The sequence below is a fragment of the Rattus norvegicus genome, chromosome 19 (genome assembly GCF_021556685.1).
Source record: "Rattus norvegicus strain SHRSP/BbbUtx chromosome 19, alternate assembly SHRSP_T2T, whole genome shotgun sequence".
NCBI lineage: Eukaryota > Metazoa > Chordata > Mammalia > Rodentia > Muridae > Rattus > Rattus norvegicus.
In genome coordinates this window covers 67321583-67336516 of record NC_141552.1, presented here as the reverse complement: position 1 = coordinate 67336516, position 14934 = coordinate 67321583, and the positions used below count along the sequence as shown (strand labels likewise).

Below are 14934 nucleotides of genomic sequence, written 5' to 3'. Positions count from 1 at the left end.
CTGGTGTGTCTGAAGACAGCTACAGTGTACTTATATATAATAAATGAATAAATCTTAAAAAAAACTGAATTTAAGAAAATTCAGGACACAAAAGCAACACTCAAAAATCACTTGCATTCCTGCAAATTCACAATGAGTGCCTCAAAAAGGAACTTTAGAGCTGAGAGCAGGGTGGGGCCCAGATAGTTCCTCCTTGAGCCATCACTGGAGAACACTCCTCTTGCAGCAGTGGGAGCTGACAGGGACCCACGACTGTGGACCACTCTGTACTGAGATGAGGACAAGTAGCTGGCCTCCCATTTCCTGACTTTAATATATATATATATATATATATATATATATATATATATAATGTATATTTAACAAATATCTAAAACAGCCTAAACATAGACACGCCTTAGTGTACAGGTGAGAAAGGCTAGAGATGGATAAAGTCAAGCGATCGCTGGCAAGAGGGCCACTGGAGAATAGAACTTGTTTCTTCAGAGAATGGTGCATGTGAAAGAATAAGGAGCCTCCCACACCTTACAACACATAAGGACTCACCATGGTTGAAGAACTAAAGCTTTAAACCTCTTGACAGAGTGATACAACTAATGTGTGGCCCAACCAGAAGACCCTGAGCCAGGCTCCGGTCCAGAGTCCAACGCTAGATCCTTTTGGGCTAAGTGGTTGGCCTAACACTCAGGGGGTGACTCAGTCAAGTGCCCAATAACAAGCATGAGGGCGCATTCAGATCCCAGCACCTCATGCAAATCCAGATGTGGGGACATACTGGCATGGCCCTAGTGCCTGGGTGTGGCTAAGGGGATGGGCATAGCCTTGGAGTTCACTGGCCAGTCAGCCTAGTTGATCGATGAGCTCCAGGTTTGGCGAGAGACCTTGTCTCAAAAACCAAGGTGGCAGACTTTGGGTCTGGTTAATTTGGTAAATGAAAGAAAAGTTTTATTTCAATTTTTTAATAAAAAAGTGAATTTTTAAAAACTGAAATGAGAAAAGCATAGAGGGAAACACCTGATGTTGACCTCTGGCTTCCACATATGTTCATGAGACTGCACATACACACTGCATACACCACACAGAGACTGCACATACACACTGCACACACCACACAGAGACTGCACATACACACTGCACACACCGCACAGAGACTGCACATACACACTGCACACACCACACAGAGACTGCACATACACACTGCACACACCGCACAGAGACTGCACATACACACTGCACACACCGCACAGAGGCTGCACATACACACTGCACACACCGCACAGAGACTGCACATACACACTGCACACACCGCACAGAGACTGCACATACACACTGCACACACCGCACAGAGACTGCACATACACACTGCACACACCGCACAGAGGCTGCACATACACACTGCACACACCGCACAGAGACTGCACATACACACTGCACACACCGCACAGAGACTGCACATACACACTGCACACACCGCACAGAGACTGCACATACACACTGCACACACCACACAGAGGCTGCACATTCACTCTGCATACAGCACACAGAAGGACATATACCTGTGAGAGGTAGACAGGGCAGGGCTCAGTGACAGAGCGTGCCTAGGGTTGACTAGTGGGAGCCCTAAGGCCTAATTCATGTCAGAGTGGAACCACTCTAGAGTGTGGCTCCATCCCAGCACCGAAAAGCCTGGCTGCTCTGTAGAATAACACCCCACTGCTTCCTGGTTAGAAACCAAGAATTCCCTTCAAAAGTGAGGGGTCAGGGAGAGAGGGGGGGTGGTGAGGGAGAGGAGAAGGGGAGAGCGGAGAGGGGGAAGAGAGATTGAGATATTCTTTTACTCCTCTTTGTCGGGTAAAAAATTCAAGAAGAAAACTAACAATCTTAGTGCTGTTCCGGGGATTTGATATCTACTCTGCTATGAGTTTTTATTAACAGAGCACATTCAGTGTCACAGTGAGTGTCCTTTAAAGTAGCCGCACCATAAATGCACTCGTGCACTTACCCCTGCAGTTCACAGACTGACTGTCAGTGGAAAGTCAAGTGATTTGTGTCAAACCATCCCAGTGCACAGCTCTTCAGAGAAGCGGTCTGAGCCACTTCTGAGTGTGGCAGTGAATGAAGCACACATTAGTCAGGAAACCGAACGTATGTATTTTAAGAGAAATTATTCCCCAAATCCCGGTTACGGTCTCTCGGTTATAGAGTGGTGCAGTCTATATAGCTGATGAAAAGCAGCAAGAAAGATGGAGTCTAGTGTGAAGGAACTGTTAAACACGCATTTAGGTAGGGACAGTCACCCTAGCTAAAAAGAACCATTTGGTTTTACTCAATCCAGGTCTATACCTCATACTATCAGTAAAGAAGATTCCAACTCCTTTGTCTTGGACTGCTCTCTGTTGCTATAACAGAACACCTAAGGTTGGGGAATTTATAAAGAAGAGTTTTATTTAGCTCACAGTTTCAGAGGTCATTTCTGGGAAGGCCTTTCTTGGCGCATCCCAACAATGAGAGTATGTGCAGGAGAGAGGAGGAAGCACATGGAGGGACTCAGGGAAAGCCAGGCTCACAACGTATTAGCACAGGATTCCCAGGAGAGCAGCATCAACGCTCCTGGGCTCTGGTCACCTTTCTCTATGTCACACCTCTCAAGGGCCACACCGCACCACATGCTCCAACGAAGACCAAGCTTCCAACCGCCAGCTCTCGGGGGAATGCACTCAAGCACTGGATGCTTCCAGCCTCCTTAAAACTATATTAAAAAGTGAGCTTATCTGACAGCACTGTTTTGTGTTCCTTCTACTGTCCTTCAGATGAGAACAGTGACCCTTCTTGTGTCATTGTAAACAGAAGAATACCTTCATCTATCACAGCCATGACGCACAGCTGGATTACAGGTAGAAGAGAACCATCTCTTCAAGGTTCAGCTCTGGTCATTCAAGATAGCAGGGTGGTGCGACTTTTCTTCTTTATAACAAAAATGACTTGTAAATGAAAGTTTCTATTAGGTATTAAAAGAATAAGGTAGAACTGGTGAGAAAAAAGTATTAACGAAATATATGAGGATGTCAAAGAATTATTACTCGGAATGTCAGCCACTCATGACATTCATCATAGTGCTTAAGACACGGAACAAAATTTTCCAATGTTTCTCTTCAAGTCAGATATAAAATGAAAGTCTAATATGCTTGCTGCCAAAAAAAGCGACACATTCCTATTCGGCTTATCATGAGGAATTCACAGGTCTCAACACAAAAGCAAAACTATTATATCTATTTGAGAGTCGTTTATTATAGTTTTTGCTCGTGAAATGGTTTCCTAGTGTAGACTGGAGGCAGCGGTGGCCAAGAGTGGCAGGAGGGATGTATGTTAAATGCAAATTGTAACGGAAAGGAAAGGGGTGACAACTAGTGAGGACAGGCTGGTGACTTATAAGTCTAATTACAGAAGCCAGAAAAAGTTCACCAAGGAACACCACGCACCGGCATCCACTTTTTAGCAATGTTTGTGTTACTGTGACATATGGCTAGGAAACTGTGGTGCTTAGATTATGATGTAAATTCCTCAATTTTAGTTTTACCTAGAATTAAAATAATTTGGTTAAAACACTCTTTCCCTTTCATACGGCTAATCTGCATATAGCTTTTGTACTTGTACCAGGAGGGCGGCGGAGCTCCCACCGCGTCACTAAGGAGCAGGCTGCACTGTGAGGCACCCTTACCTGCTTCACCTCGGTGCCCCGGCCCGCACACCCACTCGAACCTCTGCTACAGAACTGCTGACCTACAAGTATTTGTTGGAAGGATGAGTGGATTTCCTCTAGAAGCTGCCATTTAGAACTTGAAAATAAAGTTACCCTCTAAGCAGGAACCTAATACACAACAATAAAGGGCAGGGTTTGTGTTACTGGGACATATGAGTTGGCTGTGCTTAAAAACGCAAAATGGCTGAGCACAGTGGCACACACCTCTAATCCCAGCATTTGGGAGGTAGAGGCAAGCAGATCTCTGTGAGTTCAAGGCTAGCCTGGTCTACACAGTGAGTTCCAGGACATACATAGTGATACCTTGTCTTGAAAACAACATCATCATCATCAAACAAACCAAAACAAACCAAAAAAACTCCCACAAAATGAAGCAGCAGCTTAAATAACATAGACCCATCCTCTACCTGCCTGCCTAGGCAGATGTGGTTGGCCCACCTCACCATATTCTCCGTGGGCAATCCATGAGCAGTTCAGGTCAGAATAGGCTTAGCCACAGGGAAAGCAATTCTGAAACGTCTGTGGCTTTGTAGACGTAAAATTGCTGTTCTCCCTGCTTCTGTGGTCACTGTGGATAAGAGTGTGTGCCTCTAAGCTTATTCAATGGCAATCCAGGAATTCACTTAGAAGCTGTGAATACAGCTCAGTCGGTAGATGGGTTTATCTAGCCTCCGTAACGCATTGGGTTTAACGTCCAGCACCACATAAACTGGGTATAGTAATATACACCTGTAGTCTTAGAACTCAGGAGGATAAAAAGTTCAAGACTAGGCTGAGATTCATGAAAGTCTGTCTTAAGAGAAAAACAAAACTCGGGCTGGAGAGATGGCTCAGCGGTTAAGAGCACTGACTGCTCTTCCAGAGGTCCTGAGTTCAAATCCCAGTAACCACATGGTGGCTCACATCCATCTGTAATGGGATCTGATGCCCTTGCTGATGTGTCTGAAGAAAGACATCCACAGAGTACTCACATACATAAAATAAATCTTAAAAAAGAAAGAAAGAAAGACAGACAGACACAGACAGACAGATCCCCGGAAACTCACAATTCGCTTCTTTTCTCTCAAGCACTTTTGAGTTGCTGCTCCACAGGTAGAGACAATTGGCAGTCATGCATGCCTGCTGCTGAAGTCCCTGTCCCACATACTGAAAGGATGGTTCTGAGATGAGAGGAAAGGGGTGTCAACAAGGATAAGGGGCCCAGGTGTCAGCAGCTGACTCCAGACTTCAGCTAATCTGCAATGTGGCAGAGCCCACGCTCCCTTAGAAACCTGGATGCAGAGGAAGCCGGTGTGCAGCAGGCTGACTTCCCGTGCTAGCCTCACTTCCCATGCACCTGGGCACAGCATGTGCGGATGGTTTGAGGCTGTCAGGTAGTTGGGCCATCGCACACCTGCATCCCACCTCTCTCTAACAGAAGCAAAAGCTGAAAAGTTCTGTTATGCTCCAGCCCAGAATACTCACCGGTCAGACCTGCAGGGCCCTGCCTGAGTGCCAGGAGAGGGAGGGGTTTCCAAAGTGTTTGGGGCACTGTATGGTCCATGGCTGTTCTTGAAGGTGCAGTTCTCAAGGCCCAGAACTCAGGATGTGTCTTCTGATCTTCGCCATCCTCAAGATGGCCTTGTCTGTGTAGAAGGCCAAGTTCCCTCATAGCCTGAACACACGCTGGCACTATGGCCACAAGGGTGCCAGGCACCATTATTGTACAGCTGTGTCTTTATGAAGGAAGTGGTGCGGAAGTCAGTAAGACACAGAAACCGTGAGGGCCAATGAGCGCAGCAGTTCCAAATCACATTTCCCTGCTTCAGTATTTCTGACATCTGCATGCCAAGGAAGGGGGAAAATGGACAGAGCTCTTGCCAGTCCAGCACAGTGAAAATGCAATTTGCCAGAAACCTCCAAATCAGAGCTACACTGAAGATACAAAAGGTGTACAGCACCCTTGATTGTGGCCGGTAATCTCATGTTCCGTGGAAATTAGAGGGATAGCGATCTTCAGTAAATGTGCAATTTGGATGGGGGAAAGCCAGAACTGGCACAAACCCCATTTCTACCGGTTGATTTTCAGGTGTTCCTAAAATAAAATAGAGCCAAAGTGATTCCAAAGCTCTGAGAACACAGGCTGTTTGAAAAAGGTTGGCACATAAAGGGCAAACACTCGCCACTGGCAGCAGGCTCTCAAGCACTGCGGGAACTGCAATTCCACCTCAGGAGCCCAAAAGGCTTTCCTCTGCCATGCCAAGACACCTCTCACGGCCTAGAGCAAGAACTCAGGTGGTTTGAAAGAGAATGGCTCCCATGGGCTCTGGTCTGAATACTTGGTCCCCACTTGGCGGGCTGTTTAGGAAGGATTAGGAGGTATAGCCTTGTTGGAGGAGGTGTTACTGGGCCTTGAGATTCCAAACGCCTATTCTAGGCCCAGTCTTATTCTGCCTCCTGCCTGCTGATCCGGATATAAGCTCCTAGTTACTGTCCCAGTGCCATGCCTGCCCACCCGCCACCATGCTCCTTGCCATGATGATCGTGGACTAATCCTCTGAAACTTTCAGCAAGCCTTGGTTATCGTGTCTCTTCCCAGCAACAGAACAGAGACTGAGGCACCAGATATGTGATATAGGAAGGGCCCTGGTTAGAGCAGCACATTTCCTGAGACCTTGTCACTGTTCCACGATTAACTCCTGACTCTGGAGAACAAACTCAGTGTCCATAGATACCCAGAGAACCCAGTGCCTCACGTTCTGCACATGGGATAGGATGGAGCACGTCTAGCCACCTGCAGTCGTGACCAGGTCTCTGAACAGCACTATTCCACTCAGCAACCAAAGCTTGAATATATTTATACGTGGACATCATCTGGCAATAACCACCGTAAGCAACCAGACCACGCGGCACCCTTTACTTTCTGGTTCTGGTCTTCAACAGTGATGGCTCTCAGGGTATGTCTTATGGCTTTGGATTGGTGACGGTTGGTGGAGAGAAAGGGGCTGGTTGCTTTTCATGTGGGATCCAGTCTGGATTCAAAACTATTGCTGGGGGGTTGGGGATTTAGCTCAGTGGTAGAGCGCTTGCCTAGGAAGCGCAAGGCCCTGAGTTCGGTCCCCAGCTCCGAAAAAAAGAAACAAAAAAACAAAAAAACAAAAAACTATTGCTGGTTACACATCCCCGTCTGAAACAACGGCACGTACCACTTCTTTCACGACACGGTATCTGGTTTCACAGAATTTTCCAAGTTCTGACTTTATCTGATTCTTTCTTCCTGATGTCACGTGTTCTATTCCTCCATTTGTCACATTCTTGTGTCATGTTTAGGGCAGCATTTAATAAAAATGCCACTTGAGGGGCTGGGGCTGAAGCTTAGGTTCAGTGTTACCCTCAGCTACAAGCAGGCTCGAGCGAGCCTCACCTGCCTTCAGGCTCAAGCGAGCCTCACCTGCCTTCACCGTTGATGCCTCTGTCCTAGCACATGCTCTTGGTACCGTCTGGGCCTTACTGAGCTCCACAGCTGTCCCTGTCCCTGTCCCTGTCCTAAGACAACACTGATTGCAAAGTCATACCAAACTGTGTGGGGCAGCACAAGAGTCAGGGGCCGTCCTGGGTAGTGAGGATGGGCAGGCAGCTGAGGCGGCGGTGGGCAGACAGAAGTTCTCCCAGGTAGACTCTGTTTTGGTTTAGGATTCGTTTGCTGAATCTTATTGTTGTTTGAACCAGGATAGCTTCTTGCTGAGCAGACCGGGCAGGCCTTGAACTCCACATCGTCCTGCACGTCTCTCAAGTGCTGGGATGACACGTATGCTCTACCATGCCCATAGAGCCATTTTGTTCTTAAGAGGGAAAGAGTGAGTCCCTGCAGATACAAATGGTCAGTGGCATGGATGACCAGAGGCAAGAGGAGGAGGCTGTAAGTGCTAAGGGCCACGCTGAGAAAGAGTAAGACACTATGGGGATTTATCTTGGAGGACCTTCGCGACACAAGGCTGCCGGGCTTTCAGCTCAAGAGATGACAGATGGTTCCAGGACAGAAGCACAAAGCTTGAGAGGAACTTGCCCAAGGACGGCAGAGAAAGGAGCATGAGTGCATCAGAGTTTTGGGGGTGAGGAGGGCTGAGGAGGGCTGAGGAGGGGTGAGGAGGGCTGAGGAGGGCTGAGGAGAGAGAGAAGCTTGTGCTGCAGGGTCCTTAGAAACAAGTGGAAACCCAGGAGGTCCTACATGCTCCCCATGCCCTCCACAAGGCTGGGGCCCTAGATCGTGCACACGGCAGAGGCGGGCACTTCCACCCGGGGCTCTCATTGAAAACAAGGGACTGGTAGGAACATGGGAAGGACAAAGAGATGGGCAGGCTGGCCTAGAAGCACAGAATGCTGTGAAACGAGAAACAGAAAGTGAGATGAAAAATGGGCCAGGGCTAGACTAAGGGACGCGGCCAGCTCGGTGTGTCACACAGACACCGTGGCAAACTGCATGAGGAGTCAGGGAAGCAGAGCCCCAGACGGCACGGGTGCCCTGAGACCACACAATCCCTCCGTCTCTAGAATGGCCACCTCCTCCGGGAGGACATGAAGGTACAGCAGGCACATGCTGCCTGCCACGCCAGGTCTGCTTTCTCACTCGTGTGTGCTCATGTCCTCAAGGTGCAGCAAGCCAGGTGCTCCTTGCTAGGTCCTCGTCCTGCCATGGCTTTGCAGCCGAGAGCTTTTTACCCCAGAGACCAGGGGTGGTAGTGAGGGCCATGGGGACACGGCAGTGGGGAACAATCCTGCAGTTTTTGAGGAACAGCCAGCCCCTGGGTCCCCCTTTAAATAATGAAACCGTTCCTCATTCTCACCAGCTGTATTCACTACAGAGCATTTTACACTTCCTGCCTTCTCTTAGCATTTATGCTGTAATCAATAATCAATGGTAACTTCACCATAAAATCATGAACTAAAACTATGCTGCCTCTTCTCATGGGTAGGCGATTCTTCCTCAGATGAGAAGCTTTTCCTCCAGACAGTTGGACCAGTGAAGAGGAAAGCAGGATTTGGAGAGAATCCATCACTGAAGCTTTACCACTGACCCCAAACAACTGATCTGGCCCCAGGAGGGAGAGAAGGAAGAAATAGATCTCAATAAAGTAACAACAGAAGGCACTGGGCTGGGGATGCTAATGAGGGCCAGAGGACATGGTAGGAAAGAACACCGGAGAAACTGAGGGAGGAGGATGAGTCAAGAGGTAACTGTGAACTTGTGAAGCGGAGGGACCTCAAATGAGGAGCCTCAAATGTAAGGTCTCTGTTAGTGCCTGATGGCAGACCACAGGTGACAATCTTGAGATCAGGACCAGGGTGTCATCAGGGGCCCAGGATAGACCCTTGAGATATAAAGCATGCCCTTGGGAAACAAAAAGGGAGGCTGGGGATAGGTGACATCACTACAGGCACACCTGGCAGGGAGCTGAGGCCTGACACAGAGAGAAGTAGAAGAATGGAGATGACAGATCCTAGGATGCTAGAATTACATGTTTAAACTGCACACTGCCTACCACATACCGACTGTCAGGAAGGGGAGGTGAAATATAGAACAGGAAGGAATAACATTCAGAAGATGCTTGAGAGAATGAAGGATTACAAAGCGATAAAGCTGCCTCTGGACAGTGGCTTTTTAAAACAGAAGTGGGAGAGATTGGCTAGGCACTCTGGTGAAGCCTGTCATCTCAGCAGCTGGGACGATCAGGAATTCAAGGGTAGCACTGGCTACGGAGCAAGTCAAAGCCAGCCTTGGCTATGTGAGACCCTGTCTCACATAAATCGAGTAGGCTCAGAAGGTACAGGAACACGGTAAACAATCCAGAGAAATCCCTGCGAACTGCCTTGAAAGCACCACTGAAAATGAACAAGGAAAGGGTGTGAGAGGAACTGAAGCGAGAAGACTGCAGAGGACTCCAGATCATTTACTGTGGCCCACAAGGAACAGCTGAGGGCAAGAATTTACTATGTCCTCTTTGGTGTCCCCCTCTCCATTCTAGGCTGTGCCTTCAATGAGGGATCCCCCATGTGGAGCCTTTCAGCCCTAGCTCCCTCACACCTAATGCCTCGCCACATGTCCAAAGCTGGACAAGTGATTTCACCCAGTCCTTGTATGTCAACCACCTGCATTCCATGGGCCAGCTCCTGCCACAGAGCAGGTCTCCCCTTCCAAGACTTGCTTTTTTGACACTCGTTATCAATGCTAGAAAGTACACATTGCCACAGAATTGCGTCCTCACACCTCACTTTTGCAGGGGACACTGTGCGCTTGTTGAATGGCTTGGGGTTTGAGCTAAAGCACATCTACAGGGCTACTACCCCAGCATCAGCCCCTCTGCCTAGGTCTCTGTGGTGTGAACTTCGGACCCTAGTCTGAATCTCTATACAAGTGCCACGCGCAGGTATTCTTCTGCCCCTCTGAATCAGCAAAGCACATCTGGAAACACCTTGTGGGGAAAGGTTTAGGTCACAGACAAGTGACTGAGGCACTAATAACCACTTCTAGAATGGGAACCTGTCTGGGCCACACTTCTGGCACAGCACAATTGAGGAGGCTCCAGATCTCAACCCCCTTCTAAGGGTAAGTTCTCTGGCCAGAGTTCCTTGAGCAGCACCGCAGCACCACCATCAGGACACCCGAGGAACTGCTGTGCCACAACTGATAAGCCTGGAGATCACTGCTTGGCCAACTCCTGTCTTGGGTCATCTGATGAACCCGCAACAGAATGCAAATCAGACACTGCTGTCAGGTTGTGGGGCAGAGCAGGCCCGAGACTACGCCTCAGATCCATCATCACTAACAGGAGGCCTGGAAAGACTCACGATGCTCCCTGCACATCTCCAGGTACCCCGAAGGTCCCTGCAGCAACTTAGGTAAACCGACAACCTGCCAGTACACAGCAAGGAGCGAGGGCACTTTCCCACTCCAACACAGTTCTAGCTGCCCGGTTCTGAAGGCCCAAGCAAAGGAAAAAGAGACAAGCTAGCCATGCAAAGTCGTTTCCTTTCAAATTAGTGAGGGAAGGAAGTAAAATCAGACTTGGGGTATACAACACATGCTTTTCATATCTAAACTATCTAGTTCACATCTGCTCCACCTAGAATAACTCAAATAGTTTTGAAAAATAGGGGTGTGGCATTGTGAGGTCCAGTGAGGGCTCACTGTTAAGCCAGCACTAGGGATGCTGTAGAGGAGCATCATAGTAAATTCAAGGCCAGTGTATAATTCACAAGGAGTTCAAGGGGATCCTAGACTACAGCCAGACACATATCAAAAACAAAAGGGGAGAGAAATTTCTCTTTTTGCATAAATTAATGTTTATTCCACCTTTCTGTCATATTCCTGGACCCTTCACCAATGTTACATGAGGAAAAAAAAAGCAAAATAAATGAAAAACTGAAATCAGAATCACTGTTATCAAGGAGGGAAGCAAATAAATTAACATCTAGCAGCCATCAGCAAGAGGACAGCAAGGACAATGCTGTGACAGGAAACAGAAGGTTGCTAGAAAGCTGTACTCAGACTCTCACACCAGCAAATCCGCTCCTGCGTGGGGTGAAACAAACCCAGATCCTCTCCTGCTAAGGTGACAGAAATGCCGGTTCTTTCCCGAACACCGTGGAAAGGCAGGTGTGTGTGCCGTGGAATTCTACCCGGCTGTTACAGAGCAGGCAGGGGCACAACTGGGGTGCTGGGGTGACCTATACTGTAATTCTTTGATTGGGATAGTGGACACACGAGCAGAGATTGAGGGTGGGGGAGGAGGATGGACACAGAAGACAAAGATGAACCAGGCTTCTCTTACGTCTTAGCAGCACTCGGAGTCAACTCCAGTGCAGTCCACTCTGCGTTGATGAGGCTTTGCTTCAGCTCCCAATCTCCCATTTCGTGACGCAGTCTCCCGGGAGAACTCAGAAGGTGGTGTCCTCTTAAACAAACCTATTTTTAGTGGTGGAGCCGCTCTTTGTAGCTGTGTCTGCGTGGGACTGATAATCACTATCTTCGGAGGAAGTCCTAACCTTTCCTTGTATACCCTCCCTGTGTGTGACTGCATCATGTTTTCACATCCAGTCGTCCATATTGCTATCTTACCACCTTTACCTCCAACACTGACAACAGCTCCACACACGTCATCACTGCAGTCATCAGAGGATTCTCTAATAAGGCACGGCAGTGTCTCTGCCAAAAGCGATCGAGGTCGCTCCTCTCTGCTGCTTGTTCAATGTAATTAGCCACCATCCTCCCCGTGTGTTTTTCTCGTCTTCCCACATAGGCTCAATACCACCCTTAAAAAGTGAGGAGTCACAGCCAGGCATTAAATTACTAGACAACTGGATATGGTTGCTTAGAGCCCAAAGTCTTCAACAATCACACTTAAAGATCAATGGAAGGTTTGCTTGCCAAGTTTTGCTTTTATCACTTTATATATATATATATATATATATATATATATATATATATATTTTATTAACTTGAGTATTGCTTTTATCACTTTTTTTTTTTTTTGGTTCTTTTTTTCGGAGCTGGGGACCGAACCCAGGGCCTTGCGCTTCCTAAGTAAGCGCTCTACCACTGAGCTAAATCCCCAGCCCCGCTTTTATCACTTTTAAAAACCCGCCGTGCCCACCTGTTCTGTAGAGGGTGGCTAATACAGTGCTCTGGGCTAGCAACCTCCTGATTAGGCTGTGTTTTCCTCTTCTGCAGGTGGAGGATTAGTGGCAGGGGTGGTTTCTCTTTCCACAGTCACCATGTTAGATCGATCTGAACGCACAACTCTTCCTCACAAGGGTGTACTGTGGTACGGACTCTATAATCAACTTTGAAAACACTTCAGAATCTAGAAGCAAGTGCATGCCTTCCTAAGGACTGACTTACTTACCCTCCGCCTCTGCTGCTGATTTAACAATACTTTTTCTTGACCCTGGGTCTCCTGTAGCACAGTGTGACCTTGAACTTAAGATGTAGGGGAGGATGGCCTCCAGGGAGAAATTTCTTGTGGGTTATCCTTCTTATCATTTTCAAAAGCCTACATTTTGACTGAATGAAATGAGGGTACGAGGAGACTTTATGACATGAATTCTATAGTCAGTGAGTGAAAAAAAATAGACTAAATAAGAAACAGACTACTATGTAAGAAAAAATTATGTAAACCAATTTTACAGAATAAACTTAAACAGGTAATGTAAAAGATATACTCAAAAAAAAAGATATACTCGAGCAATTAAACAAATTGAAAAGAAAATGGCATAGCTCGCTTATCAAATAAATAAAAATTAATGATGTGGGACTATAGAGATGGCTCAGCAGTTAAAATACTAGCTACTCGTCTAAAAGATCTGGGTTCACTCACAGCACTTACACATCTGCTTATGACCATCTGTCTGTCACTCCAGTTCCAGAGGATCCAATGTCCTCTTCTGCCCTCCTCGGGCACCAGTCATATACAAGGTAATATATACATATATAGGCAAACACGTCATACAGTAAAAATAAATTTTTTTTAAACATTTATTTATTTATTATGTATACATCATATAGCTTTCTGCCTGCATGTATGCACCTGCAGGCCAGAAGAGGGCACCAGACCTGATTATAGATGGATGTGAGCCACCATGTGGTTGCTGGGATTTGAACTCAGGACCTCTGGAAGAGCAGTCAGTGCTCTTAACCGCTGAGCCATCTCTCCAGCCCATAAATTTTTTAAATATCCTGCAACACCATTAAAAAAGAAACAAACCTCTTTAATACAGCTGTAAATGGAGCTCCACTGCCTGCCATGCAGAGCCCGTGTTCACACCCAGGACCATGTGAATCAGGTGGTGCATGCCTGACCGTTAGAATCTCAGGACTCAGGAAGCGGAAGCAGGTCTCAGGTCACACCAACAACTCAGCAAGTTCAAGGCCAGCCTGAGCTACAAGAGACTTTGTCTCAAAATAATGGTGGTGGTGGTGAAGACTCATTTGAGACAGATAAGATAATCTAACCTTTCTCAAAGTATTTGACTTAGAGCACTGTTAAGTGTCATTAGATCACCACTGACGTCACACGAAGGCCTTTATCGTACGCACCTCTTCAGTGTTTACTTTTCCTTTAAACAAGCTAAGATGCCGGGACCAGGGTGCTCGGATTCCCTAATTGACAGCTGTCGGTCTCTTTCCTGGTACCCAGCTGGCTTGAGAATGCTATCAACCAAGCGGCCAACCCGACCCTGTTTATGGCAGTCTGCCTACCTCACAGACTATCCTCCCGAGGTGGCTGCTGCACTCCAATCACAGCCACTTGGTGCAACCACTCCGGCTCCCAGAAGGACCGTGTCTGTTACATCAAACTGAGTTTTCTCAGTGAGCTTGGGTGAGGTCTAGAAGTCAGGCCAGTTGGTGAGCTCCTCTCCTGGTGGCCAGAGAAGGCCTGTAACTAACGAATCTACCTGCCACAACCTCTTTTCTGCCTAAACAAGCAAGCAGAGCAGGCTTTCTGTGTGGCACCCTAGTGCTACAACCAACACTAGTCCAACAGGGGCTTCCTGTAGGCAGCCTCCGGTGTTGTTCTCTGACACAATGACTCATGTAGTCCATGCTGGCCTCAGATTCACTGAGAATGATCTTAAACTCCTGGTCCTTCTGCCTCTATGTCCCAAGTGCTGGGATTACAGGCATGTACCAACACACCTAGCTCGAGCATCCTTTCCTTTCCTGCTTTGGTATTACTAAGAGAGCAGGCTGAGCAGCGGTGGCAGCAGTGAAAGGGCAGCTAAAGCCTCCTGGAAAGTGACCTGGGCGGGAAGTAGGGGGCAGAGAGGACAAAGTTAGCGCAGAGCTGAAAAGGAAGACCTGTAGGCCCTACACACTGACCATTCAAAAAAGCTTCCAATGCTTAAACACCAAGAATCTTAAGGGCCAAGAACCATAGTTAAGGCCAAGCACCTCAGACATACTAGGTCTGAGAGCTGTAACAGCGGCCACTGTGAGAGCCACGGCTGACAAGGGCTGCTCGCCCCCACTTTGTGATGCTGTTGCTCATGGCTATTGGAGTGAAGGATTCTAACAGCTGCCAAATGCTTAAAGGCACACAGCAGAGCTAAGCCTTCAACTTAAACACCAGGATCCAGAATCCTAAGACTTAAAAGACCTAGAGTTTCCAGCTCTCTAGGGTTGAAGCCATAAACTTCTG

General features: G+C 47.6%; 1 pseudogene; it reads right to left on the bottom strand.

Moving 5' to 3' along the window:
• Window positions 1-11641: 11641 nt before the first annotated feature.
• LOC147999604 (eukaryotic translation initiation factor 4E-like) lies at window positions 11642-12513 on the bottom strand (annotated as a pseudogene).
• Window positions 12514-14934: the final 2421 nt, after the last annotated feature.